This window comes from Ruditapes philippinarum, unplaced genomic scaffold (genome assembly GCF_026571515.1).
Source record: "Ruditapes philippinarum isolate M1 unplaced genomic scaffold, ASM2657151v2 ctg3394_1_1_1_1, whole genome shotgun sequence".
Classification (NCBI taxonomy): Eukaryota; Metazoa; Mollusca; class Bivalvia; order Venerida; family Veneridae; genus Ruditapes; species Ruditapes philippinarum.
In genome coordinates, this window is record NW_026861838.1 from 130,494 (window position 1) to 146,778 (window position 16,285).

Consider the following 16,285-nt stretch of genomic DNA (forward strand, 5'->3'; position numbering starts at 1 on the left):
AGGCCTACATTCTGAGAAGTATAATTTGTTACCCGGGGACTAGCAGGCTCTCCCCGGTCCGGGACGTAACAATATATAGCAAACATGACCTCAATTTCAATCGGACAAAATAACGTAATGAAAAATGCAAATTAAGTATACCATAATAAATCTTGTTATCTTTACGAAAAACTGATTACATTTAATAACATCCTGTTTATTCAACATTTTACTTTAACAAAAAGGTTATTGTTAAGAAGGAAGGGAAATTTAATAAACTTAGCAGAAGAAAATAAATTAAATCTATCAGAGAGTATGGTATATTTTTCACACAGGATCTGGGAATAATGTGCACTTAAAATATACTCAATGACTTGTTTTAAAAAAAAAAATAAGGATTCATATAATTCACAAGTTTAGTCGGTGTACGTCACAAATTTAATGAAACCTATTAACCTATTAAGTTCGTAAATATGATTATATCATCATATGTCATTATATTAAAGAAAACAAATTACCGCCACTTCCAGAGAGATTCATAATACCATGGTTTTTATGACAAAAATACTGTAAGTTTAATTTGAAACCAGAAAAAGGACACAGTATCTCTCGGGGGCAGAGCAACGAAGACATTCACGGTTTTATGTCAATATTTTACAGTAGCATACAGTTAATAAACAAATAACTGATTGAATTATAGTTGGATACACGTTACCACGTGTTCCTTTTAATATTATGAGCATATATATTTGCGAACGTGTTGGCTCACATATGTGATGTTTTGAAACGGATAAAACTGTGTAAATTGCAAAAATAATTTTACAAATGTTTGTCTTTGGATGTCTTTAGAATATTTTTGATTTTTACATTATAAAATAATGCAACACAGTTAGATTTAAAGTTTAATAACATTATGTTATGAAAGTAGAGTCGTAAATATCATATAAAACATTGATCAGTCTGTTACAGATTACAATACATTTTCGTTTCCATCAAAACGATATATATCACACATTTATCTTGAAAAGAGCTATTATTGCAAAGTTTACATGTTAATAGGTATTGTGTTGATAAATAAATCATTACATCTTCAATTATCATTTATAGTTTAACAGTAACAATTCGACAGACAGACATATTCATTATGTTAGTCATTGAATTTGTTATAAAGATATTAAAGATGTTAAGGATGTATGACTTACCTCTCAGACAGGTTTAATAATTTTCTGAACACTTAATATATTGTCTAAGTACGAGGTTATTTTATATCATTAAATAAATATTTTAGGGTGGTTATTATTTTACTTTACTTTATTGATTTAACCTTACCTCTGTCAACAATCAAAATATACATTTACCGACGAAATCCCTGTACAAACTTTGGACATATTGGTGAGTTAAACATTTTGACATTATTGCATCTTAAAGTACAATTTTATTTTTGTTTCAATACTTATATTACCCATCTGAAGGCTTTAATAATAAATGCATTATGTTTATGTACATATATGTGATATTGCAAAAACAAACATCTGTTTGATCTTATAACAAACATCTGTTTGATCTTATAACATACATCTGTTTGATCTTATAACATACATCTATAATTCAATAAAGTTTCTTCCTTGAGGCATATTATTTTCAAATAATGAGGTTTCTTTTAGTCATTGACAATAACAATAAATATATAATGAAAGAAAACCTTAAGCATAAATAATAAGTTATTGCTAACATATCTTCTCTCTAAAAAGAATACAAAATATCATTAATAATGTTAAAATGAGATGATGCTGGAATTTGAGTCTAATGTAATCTTAAAAACCATGTAAACTATAAAGATACGATGTTGTCATTATTGCAGATAAAAGAAAAAAGGAAGTCAGCAAAACAAATTTCCTGTTTTTGGAATTTAATAAGTACCTGATTATAAAAATATTTATAGTTAAAATAGTAAATATCTATTTATACAGGGCAAATTTAATAATATTGAAATGAAAATATTCTAACGGAAAATTATTGCGATGGTATAACAAATACATATACATATCATTTGAAGTTTCATTAGGTCCTGATTTTTCCTCTGTTGTAAGACTATTAACGGCATAGCTTAATAAATATATATAAAGGCTCCAACGGCATATCAATCATTGTTCTTTATTAGTAGAGTTATTTTCTTTCACCAAACTAATAATTTATCCCTGCATTTTAACATAACATCCAAGGACATTTCAATTGTTGATTGGTTTATGTCAGACGTGACATTAATCAAGCTGTTTAATGACATGTCACGTGATTCCATTTGACAGGCTTTTAAATTGATTCCTAAAAAATAAGATTAAAAAGAGCGTTTATCTTAACAATTCGTCTCTGCAATTCATTGTGTTGTAATTAGGTGTGAAATGGTGGCCATTTACTATAAGGAATGTCTAAAGAAAGATAAAATAGTTTTAAATAATAACTATCAATATTCAATGGTATATGTTGTTTTTATATATGGCTGATTCTATGATATTGATTGCATAAAAGCTTTTAAAAGTTGAGATAAACAAGAAAATAATTTAGGTAGGAAAACAATGAAATAACTTAAACAGTTTTTCAGAGAAAATGACCCTGAGAGTAAAAAGTTGACTACACTTCACTATAAGAATCTTCTTAAACTAGTATATATATTAAGTAAGGTATACAAGAAGTAAAGGGTAATATAAGTAGTTAGGTTAGGTTATTTCATAAGTTACGTTAAGCAACAATGTATATAAATAATAATTTTATAATAAATAAGGTAAATCAAAGAAAATATTGGAGATGGTTACCTTTTGTTTTCAGATTCTTTGTTGAAAATAAAGCTGATTGTCTCATAATTTTATCATAGTCAAGTAAAATACTTCGAAATAAAAGGTATTGTATTATAACACCAAGATACAGATGTAAACTCATACAAATGTTGAATGCATTGACCCCCAGGGCTTCCATTGAGACAAACTGAATAGTTCCCTAAATGATTGGCAAGAGTACAAGCATGAGATGTGTGTGATAAATATGATATTTATATTATTTTCTATTCAATAATAAAAGAACCAATGAAAACATTACCAGGCTAAACTAATAATCGTTTAATCATACAAACCGGCTTTCAAACATACAAAATGTTGATATTCGGTTATTATATGATGAACACGTATTTAATTCCCAAAGTTGAAATTAGCTATTATATTTAGTTTTTGAGAATTTTTCAGTCTGAGACTAAATTTGTGTACTTTATGTATTAAAATCTGAAAATGAGAGATCCATAAGTACAGAAAAGGTAACACAGATTAACATTCCAAAACCCTGGATAGATTGTTTTTTTGCAAATTGTCTCCTAGGTGAGTTTTTGTCAATTTGGAACAAATTGCTCTGTCTCTTTTATCATTTACACCTTTATAAAAAAAAATTGTTTTTTTTTACAATGATATATGTTATAGTCAGGAAAGAAATATGTTATATCTTATCTATTTAATATGTAGCATGTTTATCATTATGCTATGAATAGCTTGCAGCAACTTTGTCATAAATCAGCTAAAAGCTTTCTATATTGCATTTTATTGTTTGGCATATCATAAATTCACTCAGACAAATTTTAACGTCTGTTAGATCTCTGGCTTATTTTAGAACATTACTTATATAATGCCTTTAGCAAATCGGTACAATTTTACATAAAAGCTATTACAGCTTAATATAGAAAACAAATGGTTGGTATTGCAGCAATTTATAAAATGAAGTATTAACGACATTCATTCTTACTTTCCGATGCGACCACGTGTAATAAGCGACTTATGTCTGTAGCGACCAGTTTAAATTCACCCGATAATTTTTCTATATCTTAATGTATTAATCGACTTTTACTCGATTTATATTCTGAATATTTTTTCTATGAAAACCAAGACAATTTTAATTTTTTTCATTCCGTTATATGAATTGTAACATAACAAGATATAAGACTCGTTGGTCTCTCGCAATAACATATTTTTATATCTAGAATACATAATAACCCACTTTACTCCCTCTCTCTTGAAAATACAGATATGTTTTCTTTTGTTTTAAGCGACAATTGTAATGGTTTTTATACCTTGTTGCATAGGTTTTGATTACTGTTAGATCTTGATAATCAAATTGTTACAAAGTTACACTGCTTTTTATCCTCCTTTAAAAGTACATCCGTTTTTATTACCGATATATGGGCATAATTTCCTTAGCTAAGCTGCAAAATCGCCTTATATAAAGATGCAATTTTCGGATTGTTAAAAGAATAATTGAAGTGTGAAAGGTCTTGTCTGGAAAGGAAGTATTTTATTTCCCCCGGGCCTCTTAATCTAAATACTTACAATACCAGATGCAAATGCAATGTAACAAATTGAACCAGTATGCTCCTTGGATTTTGTTTCTTATATATTCACAGGTTCAACCTCTTAAAGTTTATATTAGTAATGTAGATATTTAACAATTATGACCTGTGATATGTGAACGATCTAGATAAAGCAGTATCATGTGTTACTTATAGCCAATAATTGATTCGTTTTTGTTTACATTCAAACTACTTAATTACTAGAAAGTCTAATAGTAGTATTTTAGCATTTTTAGATAATTGACAGCTTGTAACATAATTATGTTTCTATTTATTTATAAATCATGTGTCACGATTAGACTTATGTAATCTTAATTATGTCTATATTGACTTAGTAAAGTTTGTTTTCAGAATTGAGAAAAACAGAATATCTAAAGAACTTCCAAAAACAGCAAAATTATGTTGTTGCAAGCTCGATTTGATATAGTCTGTACTAAACGGCAGCGGCAATTGCAAGTCCGTCCACGCCCCCCTTCCCCCATGTGAAACGGAAATTCAAAAATATTAGTTAATTTAACAGTAAAAATTGGGTTTAAAAAACAAAAAGTAAAAAAATAGTGTAATTTTTTTTATCTTATCTTATCAGACCCCAATGAAAATTTTAAAATGTAATTTTCTATCTTTTTCTTTTTTAAAACCTTTTTTTTTGATTAATTAATTTTAACTCAGGCAAATTTAAAAATACTCGTATTTTTTATGCAATTGCAGCGCATTATTGCGACTACATTAACAATTTTAGTGGCATGTTCATCAATCTTAAGCTATGATTTGTCAGCTATTGCAACAAATTGCTTTTGTCTGACTTCAATTTCAAGTCTGTAAGATGAGAATTTGTTGATGCATTAGAACAGTATGCCAACACTTTTGATACCGCAATTTCTTATGTTCGTTTGTTGGTTGGTTTGATTATTCTTTTAATTTTCACGCCGGCTTAAATACGTTTTTGTTATATATCGGCGGTCGATCCATAAACCGACTTTTTGGATAACTAACTGGAGTAGTTAAGTGTATTAAACTAATCTAACGTATAAATCGTCCAATTCATCAAATCGGATTACAGGAGAATTATATAGCTGATATTCGCAAAGTTAAATATTTCATCATCGTCTATCTTGCATTCAAATGGCAAGTAAGGTTAAACGTCAATAACCATCGACGTGCCGCTTCTGTCTGGTGCCCCCTTTAGCTGACCTGTGAAAGCTGTTGTTTGGACTGTGTTCTGCAATGTTCCTATATAAGTTAAAGCTCGGGAATCATCAGTATAATCTTAAATATGCTGCATTGTGTATTATGTCAATAAACAAAATTTTGGCATGATATACAATTTATTTTCCTAAAAATATCTGTAGTCATTCGTTACAACATGATATTATCAAAATAATCAAATATTTTGTATGTATTAATTATATATATGGCAGCTGTAAATATCTGACATGAAGTATTTAATAACGCTATCAGACAAGAATTAGCATGGAAGATAATTCTTATATCATAACATCAGCTTGAATGTTGACTAGATGCCAAATTATGTCAATGCTATTTAAAAGCACATTTAACGATATTCATATACCTCAAATGTTACGTTTGGTAGCATTGATTTTATTGTCTTTCTTATAAACACATATCTATTTAATTATGTGTGATAAATACGTTTATATTATCAAAACGCCGAAATATTTATTTTCTATACAATTTTGACGACAACCGTTTTGTGCGGATTTTATATTCATATTTCATTTTATGATTCCTTTTCTTTTTATCTTTATACAAACAAATCTTTCAGAGAAAATTGTTACGACACTTTTATGAAAATATTCAAGATTTAAAAATAAGCTTTATTATGTTACTAAAGCAGTTTCAACTTATCTGTTCACAAGTAATAACACACATGTTTCCTTTGACTATAAGTAAGAATACATCGAACGTTGACCATTTATCAGAAAATGACAGCAAGGAACGGTGAACATTTTCCGATTTATTGTGCATTAAGAGGCTTGTTGTCTTGAAATTACGCCGATAAGGCTTATTAGCCATTTGTTAGATAAACCTTATTGGCCACTTAATTGAAACTTCACAATATTTCTTATCTGTCTGAAAGGTGTGACAAAGTATCTGTATTGATTAGAAATAAATTAGCAGCAGCTTTGTCATTATAAGAATTAATATTAGTTTAGCCTTTACGAGTAAAATCATCGTTTCACTTTAAAGGGACTCCACTAAGGTTTTTTTGACATGACGGGACTGGAAATAATCTGGCAAGCAAAATGTCCATGATGTATGTTTTCACCAATAACTTGTGTGCAAAATTTCAGATTATTCACACACTCTGATTTCCAGAATACTTATTCTAATTTTTCAAAATGACGCAAAATTGAAAACCGTTGCAACGCTTTTCACATACATCCGGCAAAAAAGGGCACACATAACAATTTAAGACTTTTTTCTAAGTATATTCCGTAATTACATATTCATATCTTTTTATTTTAAGTGCCCAAGCTGTTCTATGTCCGAAATTTAAATTTTATGTATCTAAAATTTTAAACCTTAGTTGAGTTTAATTTCTAATGTTAAAGTACTTTTTTCATTTCTTTTCTCATTTTCCCTTTTCAGGTAAATATTTTGTGCTGTTTCTAGATGAAAATTGAATCATGTAATACTTAACATTTGAAATAAATCATCATATTTTACAAACTTCAATATTCCTTGAATATTTTCAGGAAAGTAGATTCTATTTGTCAAAAGATTACTAATAACATTATGATTGTACTTATTTATGTATTTATATTAGCCATGTGAACATATAGGTCAATTAAGTTCACTGCAATATTTCGTATGACCTACTTATTTCCATAGTTACTTTTGTTACATAGAAATTTGATTAAAATAAATAATTTTGGTTATAAAAATGAGAATCAAGGGACAAGTACATGTACTAATGTAGTGTCATGTATCTTGGTAAAAGAGTAATTGCGTTTTATAGTAAGGTAATGGCCCATTTGAACTGATAAATTCTTACGTAATTGCACATTATATAGTCTTGTCAGAAAGTATAGCACACTTAATGTTCACAGTTTATTTCGTATGGAAATACATCTTGGTATCAAGAAAGGCGGGAGAAATGCTGTTTTATATTTCGTACAGAGATATTTCCGGTTAGTTTTATATTTAATAAGAAAGTTGTATATTTCTTATTAATGCTAGTCAATGACTTATTTCTCTGTAACAATTTTTTGGAATAATAATATCTGTCATATGTTGCGGTTCGGACCGGAATATCCGTCCCGAGGGGACCCGCCCATTGGGCGGTAACGAGGCTTGCCGAGTTACCGCCCATTGGCGGGTTCCCGAGGGACGGATATTCCGATCAGAACCGCAAACATATGAAAGATATTTTTTCTTGCATATTCTGCCATATTATTTCATATTTAAAATGGTTTACCTCAATATGATATATATTCATGGAAATTAAAGTCATTTCATCCATAACTATTTTCTTAAATTAGCGTATGAACTTACAACTTAAATAACAACGGCGAAATGACGTCATCCTAAGACATATTTTCCTTCTAAAACGACGTCATTTTAACGCGGTTCATTCATAAATGGCGCTGAAATGAGGTTGTTGTTTGGCACGCGACTCATCTGGCACCCCCATGCCAGATGAAATTTCCGGCATGGGTAAAACTCACGGAAACGCCAGTCTGCTATGCAAGAAATAAGCTTTATTGAACGCCGCCTTTCCTTGTTCAGTGTAGCAATACCACGTGATCTGGACGTCATTTTCGGCATCATTTCCAAGACAAATATCGCTCGATTCGAAAAGGAAAATAGCCGTAAGTATTTTAGTTCTGCACCGATTTCTTTGGAATATGCACCATTCTTCGAAAAAAAATATAAGCTTGCCATAGAATAGTGTTTTTCCTTCAGTATATGAGCCATTTTATCAAACACTTTGTATAACCTTGAAAGTTGCTTGTATACGAGCGTACTTCAGTCGCAAGCTATTTCATTTTCTTGTATTACCTAACCTACGCCATGATTTAAAAGTCGTGATTACATCAACCGGGAGTCCTACTTAAATATGTTTATATTGCAATTATTAATGGCGTAAATCTGAACTTTTTCTTCAATTAAAACAAGCAGATGGAACAAACTATATAAATTTTTTGCAACAGTATGTTTAAGAACATTAGTGAGAGAGTCCGTTCTTTTAATTTTTCTTTCAAACGTTTTGCTGCAAAGAAATACATTCATATCAATTAATTGCTAGATGTATTTGGGATTAAAGCTTTGAAGATTACCCTACAAACAAGGAATCTAAACTTATTTATGTGAATGTCGTGTACGAATCAGTTATTCACTATCTATTGTGTCCACTACGAGTACTAGTATAGATCATTGCAGGTGATACGTAACATTTCGCGTTTCTTTCCAATCACGATGTAAAAATGTAAAATGTACAAATGCACTAACCAATAGAAAATGTCATGAAATTTCCCAAGATACATAAATACATATACTTTACATAAATATGCAGTAAGAACCAGACGCTACGTTCAAAGATGCAAACACACATACACACACAAACAACAAAAACAAGAGAATTTCATTAAAATAAATTGGTTAACAATAACATTTAAAAAACGTAGATTTCTTCAAAGACAAATTTCAGTTCATATAAACTGGTTGTAAGGTTGACACTTGACATGTTACACGTTTACACATTTATAATAAAATTCAAAATATTTTTATGATTTTTCTTTACTTTATCTTTTTATTTAAGAAACAACAAAATTGGAGAAAAACTCTCACAAACTTCGTTATCACAATAATAGATTATCCTTCCAATAAAAGAAATATAATTGATACATGACATTCACACTTGTTTTCCATTTCGATAGAAGTAACATTATTTACCTTTAAAAACGTCAGATATCACCTCGGTCGACCGTTATGAGACAACACAAGACACTTTTTATGATAATAGCATTTAGAATGTCAATGTCCGCCAGATTGATTGTACATTTTAATCAGTGTTCAAATTACCATCACTAATGAAAATAGTGGAAAGAACAAATATATTTATCAGCCTTTGATGACATGGCAAATTACAAGATTTCCCATGATACCTTCACAATTTAACCTCTGGACATATTATAAACGGGCGGTTCAGACAAAACGTTCTTTATATTTATTACTTACTTAATATATGTAATATATTTGATTTTACTGCAGTAATAAAATGTTAAAAGGAGTTAAATTCAATAAACTGTATCAAATATTTAAACATATGAATGGCAAGAAGCAACATTGGTATATCAACATATTTTTTTATATTTTATTGAAATGTTCATGTAATTATAATGATTATAAAGTTAGCATAGTAAAACTTAATGTAGCTGTGTCCTTTGAACGCCGCCTTGCCTTGTTTTTTTGTTCTCATATGCTAACATGTATAAATACTTAAATAAGTGTAAGCTTTGCATCTTATGTTATGTATCAATGTTCACTAAAATATCATGAACAGAAGAAACGAATTTTTATTTGCTTCCGGCAGTTGTGCATATATTTACTGGAATTATGTCTCTCAAATGTTACCTTCTGAATATTTTAGGAAATACATTGAATTGCAATCGATGTCTTGGAAAACAATCCAAGAAATTGTACAGAATTTAATGACTTTCAGTCTTTCCCAGAATGATCTAAGGTTTCACAGAAAAAAAATTTAAAAAGAATTTACATCACGATTTAAAAATACAACAATGTATACAACTGCTTTATAAGACAACTTTAAGCAGCTTAATACCATAAGTTGTTTTCTTTTCAGATGATGGTATACAAAATAACTAATCGAACCATTCAAGATTTAGTACACACATGAGATATGTGGTATCATCATATAGGCGATAATTATAGAATATGATAAACAAAATTAAGAAGGAAAGGCGGCGTTCAATGAACGCAACCCCCATATGACCCAGCAACAAGAACCAATGGGAAGGAGCCAAGGCGGACCCCAAACATAAAAAGGACAGGGCAAAGACAGGTTAATCATTAAATGATAAATAATTTATAACTGATTAGGAATTCAAAGAAAATAATAATAGGCCCACAAAGGGGAAGCCTATTATAGAAGCTGGCATTTAACGTTACCGTACAAGCTCGTTCAGTGTTAAAAGACTACAATTTTCCATGCAATTTTCTTTTTTAGTACAAAAATTAAGATCAACAAGGTACGGCAACGTTCACAAAAGGCAGCCTTTTTATAAACATAACTCTTTGTTCCATATAATCTGAGTTATTGTCAGCCATAAAACGTTCTTTAACATTGCTTTTATAATTTCATCTGGATGTACTGCCTCTCCTCATTAACGCTTTAGTGACAATAAACTGGAAATCATTTGAATAAGAACGCATTTTGTATTTTCAATAAAGTTGGTTTCTTTACTGACAACAACTGTTAAATTTGATGGTGCCTATCTTTATGAAAATATGTTTATTTATAATATTAAATAAACATTAATTCAAACAGAGTAATTTAAATTTGAACGCGTATATTAAAAAAAATTGTGTTTAAACGTCGAAAAGACTAGACACATCTTTTGCCATTATGATCAAATTCCAAACACATTTACTTTACCCAGTTGCCATATACAATGCTGAGATTAAAGTGCATGTTATTCCGTCACTTTCTAGGTTAAAAAACTTTCTATGTTTACAGAGAATTCATGATTGTAACGATGATATAAACCAAATGTCTTTGTGAACATTTAAGTGTAACTTTTTACTTTTTTCATTCATATAATGTTTTTAGACTGTGAATTTTAATGAATTTGTAAACACTGAATATATTTTTTAAGTTTGATTTTTTGAAGATATATGTCACTTATCATGAGGCATACCCTTTAATATCGACTTTCATGGCTTATGTTTCGGTTATTGCTTTATAGTACATTGAACGGTCTCTAATTATTTCCTTGTCAATATAATAATGTTTACGCTGAATATTCCCGCCTAATGTACAATAATGACAGGATGTCATATTCATTAACCAACGTTAAATCTTACATTTAAATAAATGGGCTATATGTGTTATTCCTTATATTGAAAGTGTAACTTTGACTGATTAAGTTCTGTGTGTTATTGAATTATGTTCATGGCATGTAATGTAAATTATTTTCATCAGAGGAGTGCCTTCTGTGAGTACATTTGTAAGAGGAAAGTTCTTTCAAAATAAGAATACATAAATGAATGCAAAATAGGTAAAATACAAAATATATTTTGTATAAAGAACATGATGGCCATTTTCAGAATGTATAGTAATATGAGATGTGGGTTCTTCTATATATAAAATCTCATTGGACTGTAAAGTTTGATAAAGGTTTGTTTCAAAATTTGATATATTTCATTAATCATATAGTTATTTATAAAATTATTTTTACTGTTTTGAGTTTTAATATGGATTTTAAATATCAGCTCAACTGCTTACAAGATTAAAATAAGTTTTAAGCAAGCTACTTAAAACAAGTGAAAGGTTTTTCGAAAATGAATATCTCGCTTATCGAAAAAATATTCCAAATAATGAGTATTCTCAAATTTTATAATACTTTAATATCCCTTGATTATCAATTATTTAAGTCAAAAGCATGTTTAAAAATCAAAAAGAGGTTGTCAATTTGTCATCCTAACGAATTGCATGCATTTAGCAGGTCAGTGACACGTTGATTCGTTAACGATTAACTGAATAATCAAGAACAGCTGCCACAAAATTCCAACAAGAAATTAGATCCGGTGAAATTCCTCTAGGTTTTAAAATTTCAGTGATAAGGTAATGAATTTTAGAATTTTGCACTTTGGAAAAATATCGCCAGACATTGTTCATCAGTATTTTTTAAAAAGTGATTGTTGAATGCTACTTTTGCAAATAGATTTAAGTGATTTCCACCCAGAAACGTTACAAAAATGTATGCTTTATCTTTTTACATAATATCAGTTAGAAGTTGTATAGGTCATCCTGTTTCAATCCTTTTTTTGTTCCAACAATAATAGAGAAAGCAAAAAGTTAAAGAAATCAGACAATTTAAGACCGGAACGCAGAGAGATTGTAATAATTTGACTTTCAATTTCAGATTTTGGTATCACGAAGGAAAATATGCACTTGTAAAGCACTTACTTGAAAGTTTCTTTACATTATATTAATTGTCACACTCTAGCTTTGCATAAAAACTTGCAAAAATTGGAAATAAAAAAAAGAAAAATTCATAATGGAAATTTTTAATACGACAAAGCAATATGTTTTGATTACAACAAATACCGTTTTTTTATCATTGGAATTTCCAGGGAAACGTTGTAAAGACCTGAGAAGTTTAATTTTGTTAATTTCTGAAGAAATTGGTGTTGAATTGAAATGTCGTTTCCTGGAAATACCTACTTCACTATGCAGATTATAGTCTGTGGAACTTTATTGAAAGCACTGATATATGAATTTCTTGAATAATGACAAAGAAAGTAATAAATTTGTGCCCTTTAAGGATTGTGTTTAGATTATATAAAGAAAGTTCAGATTACAAAATATTTCAAGATTTATGTTGCATACAAATTGAATTACAAGCCAGAGCATTACATTCTAAAGGGATAAATACTGTGTAATTTGTCAAAGTTTAATCATAAACAAATATGATCAGCAGAGATGTTGAATTGAAAATTGAACATTCTATATTTTAAAAAAGTATAATACTTTTTTTATTTACCAAATCTGAAGCCATATAATAAATAATTCTTCATAGTAGCATTTTATCATTTGTTTTCAATAAAGCATTAATTTCTTGTCTTTGTGTAATAATGAAAATTTCCAACAGTAACATTTTACATGTATACAATATATTTCAGGATATTTTAAGACAAAAAACCTTACTGTGAAACAGTGAAGGCAATTAATTTTGTTTTATGTGAATGTAAAATTTATTTGTTCAAAGCTTTAACATAGCAAAAAGTTAATGTTATGAGACTTCGACTAGTTTGTGCCTTCAAAACTTAACCATGCCAAAAATAGAAAAAATTCTTTTTTCAGTTTTCATTGTAAAATGTAGAGGAAAACACATATTTTGTTTATTTCAATTGACGTCAGATATATTCACAATATGTCATTATATTCAAAGATGTAAAATAAAATATGATTTTCCTATTTTTCCTTCAGTACACAAGTAAATACACGTTTACCTAAATACATTAATATACAGACTTTGAGTCCAGCACTTTTAAGTGTTTAAAATTAAGTATCACTCAAGCCGGTGCTACATGTACGGAGCGTGAGGGAAGTTGCACCTTTCATTATTCCTTATGTACAACTCAATCAACCGGAGTCTGCAAATTTAATGAAATTTTGCTACTTTTTATGCTTCAAAGATATCACTTTTTCCGGATTTTCACTCTCCTTATGAATGTTCAAAAATAACAAACCACCTTGTTCTATCTACCTTTATTAGAAATGAATTGGTATTTTGTACATCAAATTTGCTTTTGACCTGAGAAAGCCTGAATTAGTTCTAAATTACAAAATGTCAGTAAAGGCTAATGAGGGATTTATACGAAATGATTAGGCTTTCAAAATTAGGTATAATATGTAATATGTTGTACATGAAATGATCTCATTTATTCGGAGTAACGGTTTTACGCATGACATATGGCGAAAATATTTCTTGAATAAACCTACATATTCGTATGGATTAAATGGTACGTCACCAACGTCTGACCTCTATTGCTATATTGACGTTAAATTATTTGCATATTGATTTCCCATTGGACATTTTCTTGGATACAAATGTTGATTGCTGCTTTTTATAGTCGCGTACGAGAAGTGTTTTGACTGAATGTCAAAATGAGGTCACAAAAGTAGTTTAAAATACATTGGTGTTATATATTTAATAAATTTGCGATACACACGGAAAACCTGTGCAAGCTTGTTCATATCCATGCTTCATTTTTTATAAAAAGGAAGTTTGTATCGTACAACATTGACGGCAAGTATAAAAAACGATTGTTACTGTATAATTATAATAATAAATAGATATTAAATCAAGTAGAATAAAAAGGTCGAAATAATACTTTTCAACAAGCGGTTTTTTCTAAACCAATATCAGGCTGTGACGAGTTAAAATACTTTGTGTTTAACTTTGAACATGTTCTTATTTTCATTCGAAGTTTGCTTAAAGATATTAATGTTAACCTTATTTTATTTCCAACGTTAATCAAAGCTGAAAATTACGGGTCAAAATGATACATTCTTTTCTTAAATTATATTCTAAAGATTTTCTATTTTGTTTTTGATAAGGGTTATGAGCTCTGAATATGAAGATTAATGTATCGTACTTTTTACTTATCTTAACACCTACGGTTTTATAGGAACACTTGGACTATTGCTCTGCATTGAGACGCAAAACAAGGTGAAGTTACATAATACATGTAATATTTTAGATATACAATTGCACCTTATTCGTATAACACAATATATTAAAGTCTTATTTGTAATAGAAAGATTTTGTTGTCACATAAATATATTATTCATGACATATTTATATTAGAGACATAACCATATGTAAGATGAATAAAGCCATTTGTATAAATTTATATTGTATACTTATAACAGTATATCAACGACAATGTTATCGTAAACCAACGTTATTAAGTTTAAAGTCGACTAGAATTTTGAATACATCAATTTGAAGGTAAAAGCTTAATATGTTTTATAAAACAGAAATACATATACATTTTACTTATAATGCGCTTTTAAAAGAAAAGTTATTAAAGTCTTAATCAATTTCCTATTTAAAAGCGCAAATAATTTAAACAAGAATAAATAAGTTTTATCAGCATCCATTTTATTAAATTCTATACATTGAAGTGTTCTTCTAGGCAATGTTGCAATGTAGTTATTTGCTCACAGCAACTCAATGTTATTCGTTTTCTATTAAAATGTATTTTGAGTTTCTTAAATAGTATGCCTTCAGTAACCAATCCAATAAACTGCTTTAAAAATGTGTTCCTGGTTGTTAAAAATCATCATGACATGTTATAAACGTACTAACCTGAATATACGTATAACATAAGTACATCACCAAAGAAAAGTGATGGCATATTCGAAACAATTACAATGAAATAAAACAATCATTTTTGTCAAACAAAATAATGTCCTTAACTTTTGACGTGTAAATTGTTGAATAAGAATTTAAAAGAAAAACAGAATATTTAAAGAACGCTCACACGGAAAAATTGAAAATGTTGCAGCAGGCTTGGTTTGATTGAGTCTGTTCATGGACGGTACTGGAAATTGCTATTTATTGTTCATGCCCCTGGCACCGGCAGTATCAAACGGAAAAATGGTGAAATAGTGAATTTTGAAACATACGCAGATGTGTCCATATGGCGGTTTAATATGCCATAGACAGTTGTGCATAAATATTAGAACACATCTTCAGCTGAAGAAATGTAAGACCACAAGAATAAGAATTTAAATTTAAGACCAAGATAATTTAAAAGAAAAACTCATAAATTCTATGTCAGCCAGTATTCAAAGAAATTAATGACAAGGAGACCCAGTTCCTTAAATGATTTCAGCTTCAATTGTCCTGATCCTAAATACAATAGTGGAATATTCTAAGAAGGATTCAAGTCAAAGACATTTACATACAAAAATAAAAGACATGTTAATATCACTGACATCAATAACAGAACCTGTATTTGAAAATGGATAATTGTGACAGCCTTGAATTTAAATGGGAAATTTCACGCGTCACAGTGAATGGATTGGAAATTTCAGATCACAATTGAATCACGTTAAACAGATTACATTGCTTTTTTAAAAAAAGTATAAAACAAACACTATCAAATATTCCTTGCATATTTGCTGTTTTACCCGGTACAAAAGTT